The following is a 17,987-nucleotide window of genomic DNA, read 5'->3' as shown; positions in this document are numbered from 1 at the left end:
AAAACCTAACCACACAAAGAAAAAGCAAGTTCCTCCTGGCCTCACGACTACAAGTGAGTGCTTTGGATCGAGCTTCCCTGCCTGCGGCTTGTAAACAAACAGAAATAAAGCATGCTATTGCATCCTGTACCTAAGGTCTGTGGTAAAGTCTTTGGGGTCCCAATCTGAGCACAACATTTGGTGGATTGGCCGGGAAACCCCAGAGACCCCACCAGGACCCTCAAGTGTCCAGAGGTTTATTGTCATCTACCAGTAAGAGCGCTCTCTGTCTTGTCTGTGTCTGTCATGTTACTTTTATTTTGTACCAGTGCATCGATTTGTACTTTGCAGGCTCGATTTGTACTTTGCAGGCTCTCACTGGGACAGACGTGTCCAGACAGTGATCCTGGGAGGGAAAGAGAGACGTCTCATTCCCTGATTTGGGCAAGAGACCTCTTGGTCCCGAGCCATTTGAGGCCACCTCAGAGGTGACCATTTGGTTTAGGAGCAGCTTTGGGTATCTTCCCCCACGGTGGGAGGAAGTGCCACTTTGTATTTTGTCCTGGGAATTTGTCAGAGCCATTTTGTGGGTTTTTTTTTGTCTATTTTGTTGTGATCATTGTTACTTTACTCTCTCCTTCTCTTCCAAGAAAAAAAGGTGCATGTCTGACAGGGATGTGGAAGCCCCTGATGTCTGTTTGATCAAGGACAAAGATCCTCCAGTCTGGATTGCTTTTGGTGTGATTGAGCCTGGAGGGTTACCCCCCCCACCCCCACCCCCGCAGAGCATATCAGGCTGTCATTGTTCTTGGAGCTTTGTTGGTTGTCTCGTTGGGGCAAAGTTTTTTTTTCCATGTGCCCTTGGTCTTATGTGTAATATGTTAATTGTTCTCATTGTTGACTTGACTGTGACGGACGCTATGGGACAGTTCCCTTCTTCTCCACTAGACCTTTGCCTAGCCCAGTGAAAGGATGTGCAAGCCACAATAGAGGGAACTGGGTCCCCCACCCCCACTCTCCGACTGAACTGAGATAAACAGGTAGCTCCTGCCAGGTGGGGCTTGCATACTGCAAGAGGGGCATCGTCTCAGTGCTGATGTGCCAGTACTTAGATTGTCTGTGTAAATGTTATTTGTTTCTGTCTACTAACCTGCCTTATTTTCCTAGAGGAAGAGGAGGAGAGAGAGGCATAGCAAAGGCCACTTCCCTCCCTCCGTAGCTCTCTTGCTATCAGGACTGCAGCCAGCTGGCTGCTCTCAGGAGGGTGGGGGTGTGTGCTCTCGGTACAGGCGGGCAAAGATGGGAGCTTTGGACAGGGCAATGGGGACTACCTGCAATTGACAAAAACTGTGTGAACATTGAGCAGAGAATCTGACTTTAGTCAGAGGAGTTAACAAAAACTTTTTTTTTCAGGAACACTGGCAGCCAAAGACAGGCTCTATGCCCACTGCCCCCCCTCCCTTCCTTTACTGTGATAACTTCAAGGTCTCTTCTGCCAGCCAGCCGCTTCTCTTGTTAATCCTTCTCTGTCCTGGTATTGCTTGAAAAGAAATGTTAAATTACCAGTTCAAGATACTGGGAAAATTATGCTTTTGTTTCCACAGGAAAAATAAAAATTTACATGGGTTTTGGTCATTTGAGTTCAGTGAGTTACAAATACTTGCCATCATTTAAAAAAATTGGTTTCAAATTATTGTTGGTTAAGATAAAAAAAAGTTTTAAAATATAATGTTTTTATGAAAATACGAAGGCTTGAGATGTGAGGATAAATGTTTAAATAAATGATTTTTTGGTTTGAGAAAGCAGTTTAAGATATAAAAATTTAAAGGCTTAAGCATGTCATGAGGGTTTAGATATATGATATTTTGAGTCTAAATAAATAGTTTGAGCTATAAAAACATAAAACTTTAAAGTTTAACTTTAAAGTTTAAATAAATTATGAGATTTAAATAAAATTTATATAGGATATAAGATATAAATTTTTAGATATAAAAATAAAAAAATGTTTTAAAAAATATGTAAAATGCAAGTTATTAAAATATGTAAAAGCAAGGTATAAAGGTCTGAGGATAAAAAGGCTTAAATAATGATTTAAAAAAATGACTTGAGATATATAAAAAAATGAAACATGTTTCAAATTTCTTTGTCTTGCTATTCTGCTGTTACATTGAGACTCCAATGGGTCATAGTTGTAAAAATGTCTGTCTACTCTACAGGTATGAATGAAAAATGTGGCCACATGTATGTTTGGTTTTGAATGTCTGAGTTTGCATGTCCTTTGTGTTAAAGAATACAAGTTAATACTAGTCATCTGGCTATTCAGATACTAGTTTAAGGCATAAACTGTTCTATTTAAATAAAAAAAAACTGAAAGGTATATTTGACTAATATATCTATAGGAGAACAAATTGGCCTGATTATTGTTACCAAACTTAGAGATATTTCCAAGATTAGGCCTAGATTTGTTTGGCTCAGATACATTTAATAGATAATGGTCCTCAAACCTGTCAAAGATCTGATGAATATGGCATTTACATTATTTGATAAAAAGCTTACTATAGCAAATAGAGACTCCAAGCTCCCCAGCTCCTAGCAATGACTCCCAAGGTCTCCAGAGAAGATATGGAACAACAACAAGAAGATGCCACCTGAATTGCGGACAACACCGACCACTGGGCAAGACGCTCTGACTCAACACCTGCTGCCATGGATCCAGCATAGAAGAATGGACAAATGAGTCACTGACAAGATAAGGTCAGTCTTTCTCTTCCACAGGGAGAATTTCACATTATGGGCCCAGCAGCCAAGACTGATGCTGTCCTGACACCTGTCCTGCCAACACTATGAAGACTATAGGAGCCTGGGATGATGGCAGTCTGGGTAATGGATAGTCTCTGCTGTTTTTAAATAGATTTAAAAGTCTGCACTCAGGTAGAGTTTATCCTTCTCAGATCTTTGATGACATTGATGACTGGGCTAGCAATACCTTTGTCAGCTTAGTAATTGATTGATCAATGGATTAATTAATTAAAGAGAATAAAGCTAATAAGGAGGAGAATAAAGCTGGAAAATGGAAGGTTGAGAGACATTGCCAGCTGCCACGATGACAAACAGCATGTGAAGATGCTGGTAACCCACGAGCCACGTGGCAGGTTATAGGTTTATAGAAATGGATTAATTTAAGCTATAAGAACAGTTAACAAGAAGCCTGCCACAGCCATAAAGTTTGTAACCAATGTAAGTCTCTGTGTGGACTTGGTCGGGTCTGAGCAGCTGGGAGACTAGCAGGTGAGAGAGATTTGTCCTGACTGTGGGCCAGGCAGGAAAACTCTAGCTACAAGTCTCTTTAAAAAAGATAAAAAGGCCGGGCGGTGGTGGCGCACGCCTTTAATTCCAGCACTTGGGAGGCAGAGCCAGGCGGATCTCTGTGAGTTTGAGGCCAGCCTGGTCTCCAAAGCGAGTTCCAGGAAAGGCGCAAAGCTACACAGAGAAACCCTGTGTTGAAAAACCAAAAAAAAAAAAAGATAAACAGGTTCTAAATACAGACTTACAGATGCTTTTCATTGGGCCAAAGAAATTTCAGTCCAATCTATACTTGGCTCTTTAGATAAAAAAGACACTATGGATTTCAGGGCAAACTGATAATACTACAATTACTAAGACTATGGGTCTAAAAGTTCCAAATAAGTTCATTAGTTTTAACTCCTGTTCCTAGTTTGTATCTGTCTCAACAGGTTTCTACTTGGCTGACAGATACATCCAAGCATCATTTGCTGGTGACAACCTACTGCAAATGACTGTGAGCCCTGAACTTGCTGAAAGCTGATATGGACCAATTCAGCCGATACGCATACCATCTCTTCAGCTGGTCAATAAAACGTTCCCTCTTGTCTTTGACTAACATTCTGGCTTTCCATGGTCCTGACAACAATGTCCCAATGTCAGCAGGAAGTAATTACAGAAGAGAAAACATCGCCCTTGTCCCCCCTCCCCCCCCCCTCCGGAATGTAAGATCAAAAGGGAATTTCTTGTCATAGGGAACCTGAGATAAAGTTTCAAGTTCCTTGAGGATAAGAAACTGTCAGCCATCACAAGGCTTTTGGCCCTTGTGCTTCTGCTAATTGCTGTTGGCTCTTATATCACTGGTGTCTTAACTAAATGAAGATTCCTGTCTGGGAACCACTAAACTGAGGATGCTAGAATTCCAATATCTACTTCTGAACCCATGACACACTTAACAATGGCAAAAACTGAATAAGGAAAAGCTCATTTTGCCATTGATAATGAAAAAACTCTTATGTTCTGGTCCAATTAGTCTCTGATATGATCTACTACCCTGATGATAAAGTCTTTTACCAAAAGCAACATCTCCATGATTGGAGAAGATACACAACTCAAGAGGAGAATGAACAGACCAAGCAGATGCCATAACAGGCTGCTCAGTCTTCTCTCAGAGATCAGGCCTCAATTTCAGTTTCCTGAGACTTGAGCAAGCAGTTTCTGGGAGGGCCATGAACAATAGACTGCTCAAAGTTCAGCCAGATGTTTACTGTCTGGGGCCCCTCACCAACTTAGAGTTATGTGCAGTATGTGCTTGGCCAGCCAGCCCCCATGGTGGCTCAAGGACAAAGCCTGGGACTTGTGCTGGACTACCCCAAAAGTAATAAATCATAACCACCAACCAGTAAATTCAAAGGTTACGTACCCTCACCCAATTAAAAGAGAACAGATATAAAAATAAAGCAATCCGAGTTGCACCAGTGCAAAACTCCCCCAAACCCCTGAAGGGCTTGTGGATTTTGCCTTTAAAAAGCTAGCCACACAAAGAAAAATCAAGTTCCTCCTGGCCTCACAGTTACTATGAGTGAGTCCTTTGGATCAAGCTTCCCTGCCCGCAGCTTATAAACAAATAGAAATAAACCATGCTATTGCATTCTGTACCTAAGGTCTGTGGTGGAATCTCTGGGGTCACAATCTGGGCATAACAAAACGACTGTGGTATCTGCCCCTGTATCCAAGATACCCTGAAACTTCTTTCCCTCTATAGTAAGGGTGAGAGTAGGGTGATCCTGAGTAACAGGCTGGACCCAGTAGGCGTCCGAGGAGCCCAATCCAGCTGACCCCTGAGGGCTGTTTGTAATTGAGGGATTATCACAGACAGAGGAAGGTAGAGGAACTAGCTGTGCCAAGCGCGTACCTTGAGGAATTGTGACCATGCCGTTTTCAGCAGTGGCCAAAATCTTAATTTCACCTGAGAAATCACTATCTATTATGCCAGGGTAGACCTGGACCCCTCGGAGGGCCACAGAAGCACGGCCAAGGAAAAGCATGCAAACATTAGGAGATAAGGGCCCTGTCACCCCTGTAGGGATGACCTGAGCCCCTTCAAGGGAGTTTAATACTGTTTCAGCGGCGGCACACAAGTCCAATCCGGCACTGCCTGGAGTTGCTCTCCGGAAGGAGGAGAATGGAACTGGGGCAGGAGAATTTGTTGTGGCTGGGGAGGCAGGAGGTGAGTGGACCTCAAGGTCCCAGGGTGCGCTCTTGGAGGCATTGTGGCCAGGGGCTGGCCCCTTTGGAAGTTTCCCAGCACCCACAGAAGAAGGGGCTGACCGAGATAATTGATTTTTGACCTGCATTCTGTAGCCCAATGACGGCCCTTGTTGCAGCGAGGGCCGAGAGTGGAAGGCAGGGGCCTCATAGAGGAGGCCTCCTGAGCAGGCTGGGCTAAGGGTGCGAGGCTGTTATCTTTCTGAGGACATTCCCTAGTGAAATGTCCGGGTTGTTTACAGAAGTAACAGGTGCAGGCTCCAGGATGTTGTGAAGCCCTGAGGGCATCAACTATAGCTAATCCCATGGCATGGGTGGCGCCAACACCTGAACAGAGTCTCACATATTCAGAGAGGTCTGTTCTGTTTTTATGAGGGCAGAGGACTTCCTGGCAGGCTGGGTTTGCATTTTCAAATGCCAAGTGTTTAACAAAGGACTTTCGTGTTCGTTTGGCCCCAAAAGTCTCTCAGTTGCATCATTTAAGCAAGAAACAAATTCACTAAAAAGTTCATCAGGGCCCTGACAAATCTTTGCTAATGAGGTGGTAGCCGAACCCTTTTGGGGCAGGCGTTTATACGCCCGGACTTCTGCGTTTTGAATCTGGGCCAGGAGGCCAGGAGGGAAATTTGCCTGTGCTGCGTTTGTATCATAAAAGGGGTTGCCGAGGATTTTCTTTAGTGTCCAAGTTTTTGAGCACACCTGTTCAATATTTTTTTGAGCATATTCTTGACAATTTTCTGTAAATTCTATTTTCCAGCGGATAAAATCACCCCCAGAAAGAGCCTCACGGGCAAGAAAATATCAGTCATTAGGGGTCAACCAATGTTCACGCTGGTTTTCCACCAAGGCTAATGTAAAAGGAGCCATAGGATCATACTGAGCACAGGTGGATTTCAGGTTTTCAACAAGGCAGAAATTTAAATTGTGATAAGTCTGTCCTGGCAGGGGCATCCTCTGGTGACAGCTTCTCCTCCTCCTCCACCTCCCCCACCTCCCCCTCCTCATTTTGATCTTCCAAACACCCTGAGGGGCCACTCAGGGCGGCAGCCTTGAATGAGTCCCCAGAGATCTGGCTTCTGGTAACAGGAAATGCCAGGACAGGCTGAGGCTTACTCATTGATATACTAGATTTTTGAGATGGTTTTAGCGGACCAGGAGCCACCACTTCAAGGGCAAGATCTTTAAATTCTTTTTCAAGAGTTTTCAATTCCCTTAAAAGCTCAACATGTTCCCTACAAGCCTGGAGGGCCCCTTCGCAGTGAGCTGTGATCTGGCACAGGGGGAGCCAACCCATCAAGAATGGGCCCGCAAAAATGGGAAGACAGAGAAACATAGGCAGGGGGCATTGCAGAAGGGGGAACTGCCAGAGATTTTTGAGGTTTTTAAAAAAGGGCCCAAGGACTCTTGTGTTAAGGGAAGATTTTTGCAGGGGGTCAGTCTGGATTATGTTAACGGGGCACCCATTTCTCTAGGGAAGCCTCCTTGGTGGGTTCTAGAGGGGAGATAGAGGTCAAATTAACAGAGGGATGAGGATGGGCAGGAGCGGACTTCTGGGGATTGTTAGGATTAAAAGTCGTGAGCATCCCCTCTTCCATAGAGCTCAGGCCGTGAACCGAGGGACAGACTGAAGGCAGACCAGAAAGTGCTGGGGGGGGGTTGTCTTGGGTCAGGTAGAGGGGGAGCAAAAGGCTTCTTTGAAGATTTTTTCTCCTATATTAATAAGCTTTTGTATGTCAGGGGAATATTTATAGACCCTGAGAATGTCATTAATAATCAACAAAGGCTTTAAGATCTTTTTTCTTTACCCTAGTTCCTTGTATCTTGAGGGGCTCATTTAGGCCAGAAAGAAATAAAACTTGTGACAAAATTGCCTGTCCCATGGCTCATCACTTTCTTACCTGCGTCGTCTCTGCAATCCCGTCCTGAACCGGGTGATTTCAGGGGGATCCAACAACTTCACTAAGGCATTGATCTTCCTCCGGGAGATGACGATCCAAATCCTCAGGAGGTGGTTTCATCCATGTGGGGTGCCAGTTGCCCCACCTGCAGGGCTTCAATGGGTTCTCGACCACCCTAAGGACGGAATGATAGGGACAGGAGATACAAAGGAAATACACCAAGTCTAGATTCTGATCAAGGTGCCACTTTATTTTTCTCCAAGAGGGTTTATATAGTTCCTGCAGGGTGGGGGGAGCAAGAAGCTGTTATTTGCATAAGGTGGGGCAAGCTAACAGGATGTTTGTATAGGATGTTTACAGGGTGAAAGGGTCAAGGGCTCTGCCTCAATGTCCTGTGGCTAGGCAACCTGACTATAAGATGATCTAGTTGCCTGTCCTAGAGATTCTGACCTTGTCCCAGACATTGTCAGGACCTTGGAAGGTTAGAATGTTAGTCAAAGGTAAGGAGGCAATTTAGAAACTTCTGGTTCATTGACCAGTTGAAGAAACAGCCTTTGCATCAGTTGGATTAGTTTATATCAGCTTTCATGAAGTTCAGGGCTCATAGTCACATGGAGCAGGTTGTCATTAACAACTGATGCTTGGATGGGTCTGTCAGCAAAGTGCGAACCTGTGCAGACAGATATAAACTAGGAACAAAAACAAAAATTTATGACCTTATTTGGAACTTTTAGACCCATATAATGCAAGCCTTTATGTCATCAGACTTTTATATTTCTCAGACCTTTTTCAGGACCATCCAACCTGTCAAACAATACCTGAATAGGGGAGTGTTGATTAAGAAAAGACAGAAAAAACAGAGACATACAAGAAACACAGAGACATAGGATAGATTTGGGAGGACTATGATTGAATACTGTTGTATCCAGTTTATTCTACCCAGTGCTCATATACAGCTGAGCAATAGACAAGAGAGTATCTGCAAAGCATACTACATTGTTACAGACTTCTTTATATGAAGATTCTTTGGGTTCAAGGAGCAGTTAAGCCACTTCTCTGCAGCACAGATCTTAAAAGGTCTTATTAATAAAAAACCACAAGCTAGATATTGGGGTAAAAGCTGGAAGATTAGAGAGGTAGAGAGCAAGCTACTACATCTTAGCCCTATGAAATCCTGTGCCAAAAGAGAGAGTTAGCTCCTCTATGCACCCTGCCTTATTACTTCCTCTCTTCAGAACCTCTCAACATAGTTACTGAATCTCAGTATGCAGAAAAAGTGATCCTACGTATTGAAACTGCAGAATTTATCCCTGATGAGTCAAAATTAAATTTGTTATTTATTCATTTACAAGACATAATCAGAAACAGGAAGTATCCCCTACATATAACTCACATCCAATACCATCTGAGTCTGTCAGGCCCTTTAGCACAAGAAAATGAGGAGATTGATCAACTATTGATAAAAAATGTACAGGAGGCCTCAGAGTTTCATAAAAAAAATCATGTCAATAGTGAGGTTTTAAAAAAGGATTTTTTCATAACCTGGAAACAAGCTAAGGAAATTATATGAAAATATCCTACTTGTTCATTTTACAATCAGACTCCACTACCCAAAGGATGTAACCGAAAGGGCACTCAGAGGAATGAAATCTGGTAGATGGATGCATTTCATTTTGTAGAATTTGGAAAATTGAAACATGTGCACCACACCATTGATACCTACTCAGGATTTCCATGAGCAACTGCTCTGAGTTTCAAAAAACTTGATTCTGTAATCCAGAAATTGCTAGAAATTTTGGCCATCATGGGTACACCTATATATGTTAAACCTAACAATATCTAGCCTATGTCTCTGGTAAAATGAAACAGTTTTTTGCTTATTACAATATAAAACATATTACAGGTATACCACACAATGCTACAGGAGAAACAGTCAGAGAAACATCAAATTGAACTCTAAAGGGTATGCTAAATAAACAAAAAGGAGCAACAAAATCTCCCAGAAATAGATTACATAATGCTTTAATAACTTTGTATTTTCTCAATGATAATGAGAAAGGAACAATAGCTGCGGAAAGACAGTGGATAATAGAAGAAAAAAAAACCTACAGAGTTAAATCAGCCTGAATATTTTAAGGATGTGCTGACCTATGAACCAATAGCTGAGGAGCCCCCAACGAATGAGGCCCTCTGGATAAGTGAGACAGTCGATTAGCTTGAACTATTTAGGAGGCCCCCAGGTAGTGGGACCAAAATCTGTCCTTAGTGCATGAGCTGGTTTTTTTGGAGGCCAGAGCCTATGCTTGGACTCTTCGCTCAGCCTTGGTGAAGGGAGGAGGGGACTGGACCTGCCTCCACTGAATCTACCAGGCTGAGCTGAATCCCCAGGGGAGTCCTTGCACTGGAGCAGATGGAAATGGGGGGTGGATTGGGGGGAGAGCGAGGGGGGGACCGGTAGTAAGGAGGACAGGGGAATACATGGCTGATACGTAAAATTAAATTAATTATAAAATTAAAGAAAATGAAGTGCTTCTTCCATCAAAGTGCTAAAAAAAAAAAATCTGTTTTTGCAAGCTTTGCTGACTCTGATGTCTCCCTCAGCATGTAACAGGATCCTCTAAATTCTGATTTTTTTTCCAGTGGAAAAACTTTTACAACTCCCAAACATATTCTGTTACAGCAGTTTATTTAAAAATTTTTCTCCCATTTAAATTGGGGCGGTTCACTTCCATTCAAACAAACAAATGTTCCAAATAAGAATAGCACGACAGAGAAGAAAATATTAATAGCTGGACTCAATACATACTACATGAGTTATAGTAAGTCACCAAAATCGTTTATGTGCTTTTATTAAAATACAACAATGGGCACAGGTGGCATTTATTTGTTATTAGATTAGCCAGATAAGGATTAGAATTCTGAGATTAGAACAGGCAAACACCACTCTATATTTAGGATCAAACATGTTGATTTCTACCTTCCCTCTCCATCTTCTTTACTTTTAGCATCTGATAGTGGCTAATCAATAAAGAATAGCTAGCTGGTGAGTCTTTCCAAATGGCAAAGGACAGGAGCCACGCACAATATTTGGTAATGGTTATGAAAAGAAGTGTAATATTTTTTTCAACCAAGTGAAGTGATTCTCTGCTCTAAAGTATCATTTTCAGCATTTTTGCAAGTTTAATATCTGATTCCTTTGTTCCCAGAAAGAGATGTTCTCCAGAAATAGATGTGCAGCTTAGGTCATATAAATGCTAGCTTGTAACTCCACACACAAAAAAGAAACATGAGAAAATACAAAGTCCCACTTATGAAGGAAGTGATTTTGTAAGTCATGCCTTGTGACAGCACCCATCTCCATGGTGTATCCCAACCCATCTTTCTCTAGGTAGAAGAAACTGACATGCAGAGAGACTAAACTGCCAAAGACATAACCAAGGATTTCCTGGGTGTGCCTGCTGTCCTGCCCTTGTTTTGCACTCTGTTCCTCAGACCTGCATTCTAAAGCTTTACCTGTGGCTATTTCAGACCTTATTCTCCTTGGATAACCTTTCATTTAGCTCAAAAGGGCCTGTTTCATTTCCTAGGAGGAGAAGGACAAAAATCAAAGTGACTTTCCACATCTGATAAGGTCTATTTACTTTCAAAGGAAGAAATTTGTCAAAGATCCGTTTACAGAAACCTTGTTGAAGAGGCACAGAAGTTAGAGTGATACAGACAAGTTTTTAGAGGGATCTATGCACATCAGCCCTGGAGTGAATCTCCAACATAAGGTAACTAGTGGACACATTGCCAGTCATTACTTACATCCCCACTTACCTGGAATTTATGGTGCTACATTGCTCTCAGCTTTAAGGAGCCTCTTCTGACCTTCAAGGAAGGACATAGCATAAGACTGAAATTCATTGTCAAGGCAGTGAATTCAGACCCAGTTCCCCATATCTGAAAATTCCAATGGTCAGGAAATTCAAGGAAAAATACATTCATTGAAGTGAAGCTTGTATATAAACCATTAGAAGAATTTAGCATGGTACTTGTTATGGCAAGACAATTTCTGGGGACACTTATTGACAGGGTGAAGTGGTTTGTGAGTCTTTGGGTGTCTCTGGGTCTTTGTAAAACTTTGACAGGGAAACACAGGTTGGGTTCAGGAGGAAGTAGAATCTCTTCTTCTGAGATAGATAAGGTGCTGTTGAGCATTTCATGAAACACACATCTCACTGACTTGTGAAAACCCCTCTGTCATATAGTGCTTTCTTAATATCTTTATTGCACTGAATTATCAGGCACAGCAACTTAGAATGGGAAAAATTGATCATAGCCCACAATTCCAGGTAATAGTTCCATTTTTGGAAAATCAGGATAGGAACTCAGCTAATCATATTACATCCACAGCCAAGAGCAGAGATAAACAAATGTACTCATGCTACCTGTTTTCTTATGCTTATGCTCTAGCTTCTTCATACTTACACAGCAGAGGTTGCAGACAATGAAATGATTCTGCCCATTTTAGGGAGTCTTATCTCAATTAACAATTAATAAAATCCCACAGAGACAAGTTCAAAGAAAAATCTCATCTATATAATTCCTCATTGAGGGTCCTCTTCCCAGGTGACTAGTTTGATTCAGTCTGATAATAAAAAATAAGAATCACACTGCCCCACCATCACTGCCAGGATTTGAGGAGATTTCTGCCTGCATTCAGGAATGTGGTCCTCAACCTGTGTGGGTCACCACCCCATTGGGGGTCGCATATCAGATATACTGCACATCAAATATTTGAATTACAATTCATAACAGTAGCAAAATTAGGCCTGGAGAGATGGCTCAGAGGTTAAAAGCACTGCTTGCTCTTCCAAAGATCCTGAGTTCAATTCCCAGCAACCACATGGTGGCTCACAACCATCTGTAATGAGATCTGGTGCCCTCTTCTGGCCTGCAGGGATATGTGCATACAGAATACTGTATACATAATAAATAAATAAAACTTTTTAAAAAAAGTAGCAAAATTAAAGTTAAGAAACAATGAAAGAGTTATGTTTAGGGCTCACCATAATGCGAGGAACTACTGTTTATGCTATTTAAAGATTTAAAGGGTCAAAGAATTGGAAAACAAATAACCATTGATCTAGAGTGTCCAGTGGAACCCAAGTGTCGGTGTTGCTAACTATGAAGGTGCTTGCAGAGGATTTTCCTCAATATCCTTTGCTCTAAGGGAAACTCATGTTCTGTGTGGAAGACTCCAGCTATCTGGCCATCTTTACTACCCAGTAATAGCAGACCACTTTGAGCTACTGAACAGAGAGTACAACACCCACTACACACATGCTGATGACACAGATTTTAGTCACACTGGGCTCCATGACCATATCACGCTTCTATGAGTGCTTGTTCCTAGACTATATCAGCCTCTTCCTCTAGCATAACTCTGCCTAGCTGTTTCCTGTAGACTCTTTACAAGGAAGTTGTTTAACAAGTGTCCTTCTCAGTCAGCATCAAGTCTATAATGTCTGGTGGCTAAGGAGATAAGGAGATGTAGGTATTTTTTTTTATTTTACATCTTTTTTTGTATTTTTTTTTCATTTTTCATTATTCAGAAATTTCCTCTTTACCCCACATACTGTCCACAGAGCCCCCTTCCTCCCACTACCCACCCCCATCCCTCTCTCCCAAGCCACTGCACATCCCCACATCCCCCAAATCGAGGTCTCCCATGGGCAGTCAACAGAGTCCAGAACACTGAGCCTAGGCAGATCCAACCCCCTCCACACTAAACCAAGTCTGTTCAAGGTGTCACACCACAGGCACTGGGTTCCAGAAGCCTACCCATTGACCATGGATAGATCCCTATTCCCTGTCTGGGTGCCTCCCAAACAGTTCAAGCCAAACAATCATCTTCTGTATCCAGAAGACCTAGTCCAGTTTCACAGGGGCTCCACAGCCACCAGTCCACAGTTCATGGCTTTCCACTAGTGTGGCCAGTCACCTCAGTTGCAGGTACTTATGATGAACTTTAGCATATATAAATTTCTATGATATTATTACCTTGTGTATATAAAATTTCAGTAAGAGATAAAGATTCAGTTCTACACAGGGAAAGAACTGAAGGATGTTCAATCAATCAGGGAGAGATCTCTGGCTTTGGATGAAGGGGATGCTGAAGGGCTTCTCTTGTATCCCAGCAGAGGCTCCTGCAAAGGACAACTTGACATCTAGTGTAAGGAAAGCTCTCAGCAATCTCAGTTCCCATGACATCTGCAGCTCTTCCCTAGACATTCTAATGTATCCTGGAGAGCCCTGGCATCCTCTGTGATGTCACTATGTTGTGGCAACACCCACTGTCCTTGGGAAGTTTATTCAGTGCCTTCACCATTTACTGATGAACATGATGGCATACTGAAGAGTCTAATTCAGAAAGAGAATGGAGAGGTTAGAGAAACCAGAGAGTGACTGAAGAAAGCTGACATTCAGCATCAATGTAAAACGTCAAGAAAGAAATGGTCAAGAGAATCATGTAATGAGTTCTGTGCAAGAAAAGGGAATCTTCCTGGAGGAAGTGGGCTTGTGCTGAATCTTCCAGTAATGGGGAACAGAAAGCTGGAGTCTCTGGGAACCAACAGAACTCCCTTGCTTCTCATTCCTCTTGAAATTCAAGGATTCCAGGATATTAATTGTTCTGGCTCAGAAGTCGGGAACTGGTAAGGCCAATGCTTTATGCTGGGAACTCTTGGCTTTCATTCCTTTGGTAGATAGGCATTGATGTGTGAACATGACTCCGACATTAAAGCGGGAGGGATTAATGAGGTGTGCCCATTTCAAGGCAGGACATCACTCTACTTCAACCACAGTGGCTAACTTTAGTTAAATCCCAGCTGCTCTGTGTTCCTCAGTTGTCAGTGAGGAGACTTGTTGAGTTTGGTGACCATGTTCTGCCCTTATATGTCTTCTCCATCAATAGTTATATGGTTAGAGTGACCTGTCAAGATATTTGGGGAACCTCTAAATGACTGGGGTGATTGTGAACTATGGCAATTTTTTCCTGACTTGTAAACCCACAGGCTTGTGGACTCTGTAGCCAAGTTAAATTCTGAGTCTTCAGCTGTGAATGAGCCTGAAGAGGCTATCTCCTTGGTTACTTGGAGCATGTGCTATGAGGGCAGAGAAAACCAGATAGCTGGGATAACCACTTCCCTTCAAATAGAGGAGACAGCTGAGTTCCCCAGAGGGGGCATCTGAAGCACAAGACAAAATAATTTACGGTGTCACCGAGTCACTGGTAAACAAGCTTTCTCAAACATTTGATTAGGACTCAGGGTGGTCTGTCCATTTTCTTTGCCTAGTGATACTGCAAGATCATTTATGTTCATCTACCCACAAGGAGCACCAGAGAGCCACCATCCCACCAAACCTTCCTCACCAAGATGCAGGTGAAGCAGAAGGTGCAGAGTGACCACTCAGCTACAGGAAATGACCATTGAAAGAAAGTTAACAGTGAGATCACCTGATCTTTATCACAGAAGAGAGCATGAAGAATAGGTATTCATTCTTTCAAATGCTGTGGTTTCAATCTCAGGTCCACTCTGTCATCATTACTTCATTTTATATAAGGTCTGTGTTTCTGGTAGGCTGCATCTTCAGGGTATGCCTTCAGGGTATGCCAAAATCATGTCTATAAACTCCTCCCAAAGGCAGATCCTCAAATGTGTACAGGAATGATATGAGGACAAAGACTCTTCTGCTTCCTCTAAAAAGAAACAAAAACAGAGCCTGTGGCATGAGTCATAGTACTCATGGACTGAGGCAGTAGTATGAATTCCCAACATGACTTTGAAGAGATTCTATCAAGTGCTGTCTAGTGTAAGATGTTAGTTGCTGTGAGTTTGAGTTAATATTTTTGTTACTTGCTTTAAAAGGCCTTTTACGTTTGATTCTCCAAGCATCAGTTGGAGAGGCCTGGTCACACATCTAAATGTGTCCATACAGGGACTCAGACTGTTCCCTGTTCCTTTTGTTCCCCTCTGAGAGGACACGCCTGCATGCATTTGTTCAGCATCCAGTTGATGGAGTTCTCCCACTCTCACTCAGTCTCTCTTTCTCTGTCTCTCTAAGTATCTCTTTTTCTGTCTCTCTGTCTCTCACATACATGTGTATATGTTGTGTATTTTTCTATGTGTTTGTGCATGTATCTCCCTCTAGTCCCTGTAGTCAGGGATCTGTGGTTGGGCATGTGCAGTTCCCTATCTCACAGTTCCCAGGTGATACCTTGGTGAAAATTGGGAGTACCACTTTGGGTATTATAGTTCAGCCAGTGTACTTACTTTGGTGACACATAGATATTTCCTTGGAAGTGTTTATTAATCTGTCATGATGTTGCATCCCATCCTCAAAACTGTTCACGATGTTATTTTGGTTTCCATTGTGACAGGTCCCATCATAGACAATTTGTTTTTGAAGACAGGAGAAACACCTTCACAGACTCCGGAGGGTACACACCTGTGGAGTAGACACCAGGAAAATTCTTAGACTTCTATTTCAGCAAGCCTCCTGAGAGAGCTCATGCAACTCCACCTCCCATCATCTAAACAGCCTGCCTTTACTGACATAGGGTCAGCACAGGTGTAAGTAAAAATGTTTTCAAATCTGTGGGTTTGGTCCTGGGTTTTGCTACCAACAATATAAGTAAATTTGTTTCAACAACTCTGGGGAAAGGTGTCCTGACTACCTGGGGAGTCAGGCAACACCTTGATGTGCTTAGCACAGCTCTGATGGCTGAAATTGCTAGGAGACAGTTCAGCCCTGGATGGTGAGATATCCTGCACACCTCAAGCTGCTCACAACAGCTCTGCCCTGAGGGTGTCCCAGAGACCTGGAGCTGTTGTGCACAGCTCTTACAGCTGGAACTGCAAAGAAGCAGCCTGACCCTGGAAGGAACAAATTTATGACTTCTTTGGAAATTCAGGCCTGGAACTAATGGAGGATGATCTCCCTGAAGGATACAACAATCCTGCTCTTCTGGAGAGCTGCTACAGCTGAGCTTTGCTCAGTCCCATCTTAAGGGGGCTTCCTTGCTGAGCTCTGCTTCTCTTGCCTATGCTGTGGCTTTCTTTTGCTTCACTCTGCAAAAAGGGAAAAACCCCTGCAGAAATGTAGCAATGTACTCTGGCTCTGGAGAAAAGTGTTACTTTTTAGCTCTTTATGGCTCTGTCCACTGAGGGACGTCTCAGCAAAGATCTTCTGTTCAGCTCCTCCTTGCTCTGCTCTTTCAGCTTCCTCTTGCTCTGTCCAAGGGGGACATCTCAACAAGGATCTTCTCTATGCCAGTGAATGAAGATCATCACACCCAAAATTCTTTTGAGAAAGATATTTATTTGAGAATGAGGAGTCTAGGTGAGTAGCTGCCTCTACCAGGGTGGACAGAACAGCCTTTTTTTTTAATACTGACAAGACAGGGCGGTTTACACTGGATGTTTTGGGGGTGCAGTCAACCTCGGGTTGACTTGGGGCCCAGGGTTCTTCTGTTCTGCTCTGTGATTGGTTGATTTCACAAGGCAGTTGGCCAGGGGCAGAGATGGCTCTGATTTGAATAAGCCAAACTGTGTTTCCTTCTGCCCTGATCTGAGTCTTTCCTCCCTAGTTCTGGGCTCCAGGATCAAGATGAGTTTCTTTAGCCAGCCCCTTGTCCCTACAATAGCAAGTTTAATAAATACCAGAAGTTCCCATTACTTAGGAGACAGGATGAGGCATCCCATGACATCCAGTAGTGTAGAACACACCCTGAATTCCTGTGATACTTAAGGACTATGTTCATGGAGTTTATTACCTCTAGGTCCAGGAACTACTACCAGGCAAACCCTTTCTATGAAAAGCTCAAGATGGGGCATGAGCAGGTCATGTCACACACTCAGAGCTTAAAGAATGAGAACATCAAGATCTCAGAGAAATTAAATGGTCTGGCCGAGGAGTCAGTCTTCCATTGTTAAGTGCCTGTCTTTCAGGGGACCACAACATTGTGCAATGGCCATCTCTGGCTTTCCTTGCTGCTGTACTGCAGAGTCTGAAGCTCTGGCTCCAGCCTTTCTGCCTCTTAGCAAGCTTCCTTAGCAAGTAGTGCTTTGTCTTATGCTTCTCATTCTCAGCATTGCCAATAGTGAAAGAGACTGTTAGCTACTCACAACACCATATTGTCATACTTAATAGCCTCCAGAACTACTATTTTTAACCTTCCTAATGGCATGACCATTGATGTACAATTCCTCATGTTTTGACATTTCACCATAAAATTATTTTTCTTGCTATGTCATAACTGTAATCACTACTGTTATCAATCCTAATGTAAATATCTGTTATGCAGAGTATCTGAGATGCCTCCCCCTTGAAAGAGTAATTCCATCACCAAATGAGTCATGACACTTAGAAGTCCAGTTTGCGACACGAGATGGATATCATGTATGGTTTTGTGCAGGGGTCTATTGCAATAGGACTGCTACAGCACTTGTGTCTGCTACCCTCACTCAGACAGGATTTGTCCTCTGCTTGCTGATGTTTCCCCATTTCCATGGT

General features: G+C 42.9%; 1 protein-coding gene and 1 long non-coding RNA gene across 6 annotated transcripts in view; one reads left to right on the top strand and one right to left on the bottom strand.

Annotated features, from left to right (window-relative positions):
• The window catches only part of LOC131901433 (periphilin-1-like), a 333,338-nt gene that overhangs the window by 193,491 nt on the left and 121,860 nt on the right, over window positions 1–17,987 (top strand). The window lies entirely within an intron of this gene.
• LOC131901438 (uncharacterized) lies at window positions 7,657–11,012 on the bottom strand. Its single transcript, XR_009376553.1, has 2 exons — window positions 10,941–11,012; window positions 7,657–8,097 (listed from the first exon to the last, which is right to left on the bottom strand). It is a non-coding gene; the product is annotated as an uncharacterized LOC131901438 (long non-coding RNA).

This window comes from Peromyscus eremicus, unplaced genomic scaffold (assembly GCF_949786415.1).
Source record: "Peromyscus eremicus unplaced genomic scaffold, PerEre_H2_v1 PerEre#2#unplaced_82, whole genome shotgun sequence".
Taxonomy (NCBI): Eukaryota; Metazoa; Chordata; class Mammalia; order Rodentia; family Cricetidae; genus Peromyscus; species Peromyscus eremicus.
This window is presented reverse-complemented; position numbering and strand designations above follow the sequence as displayed.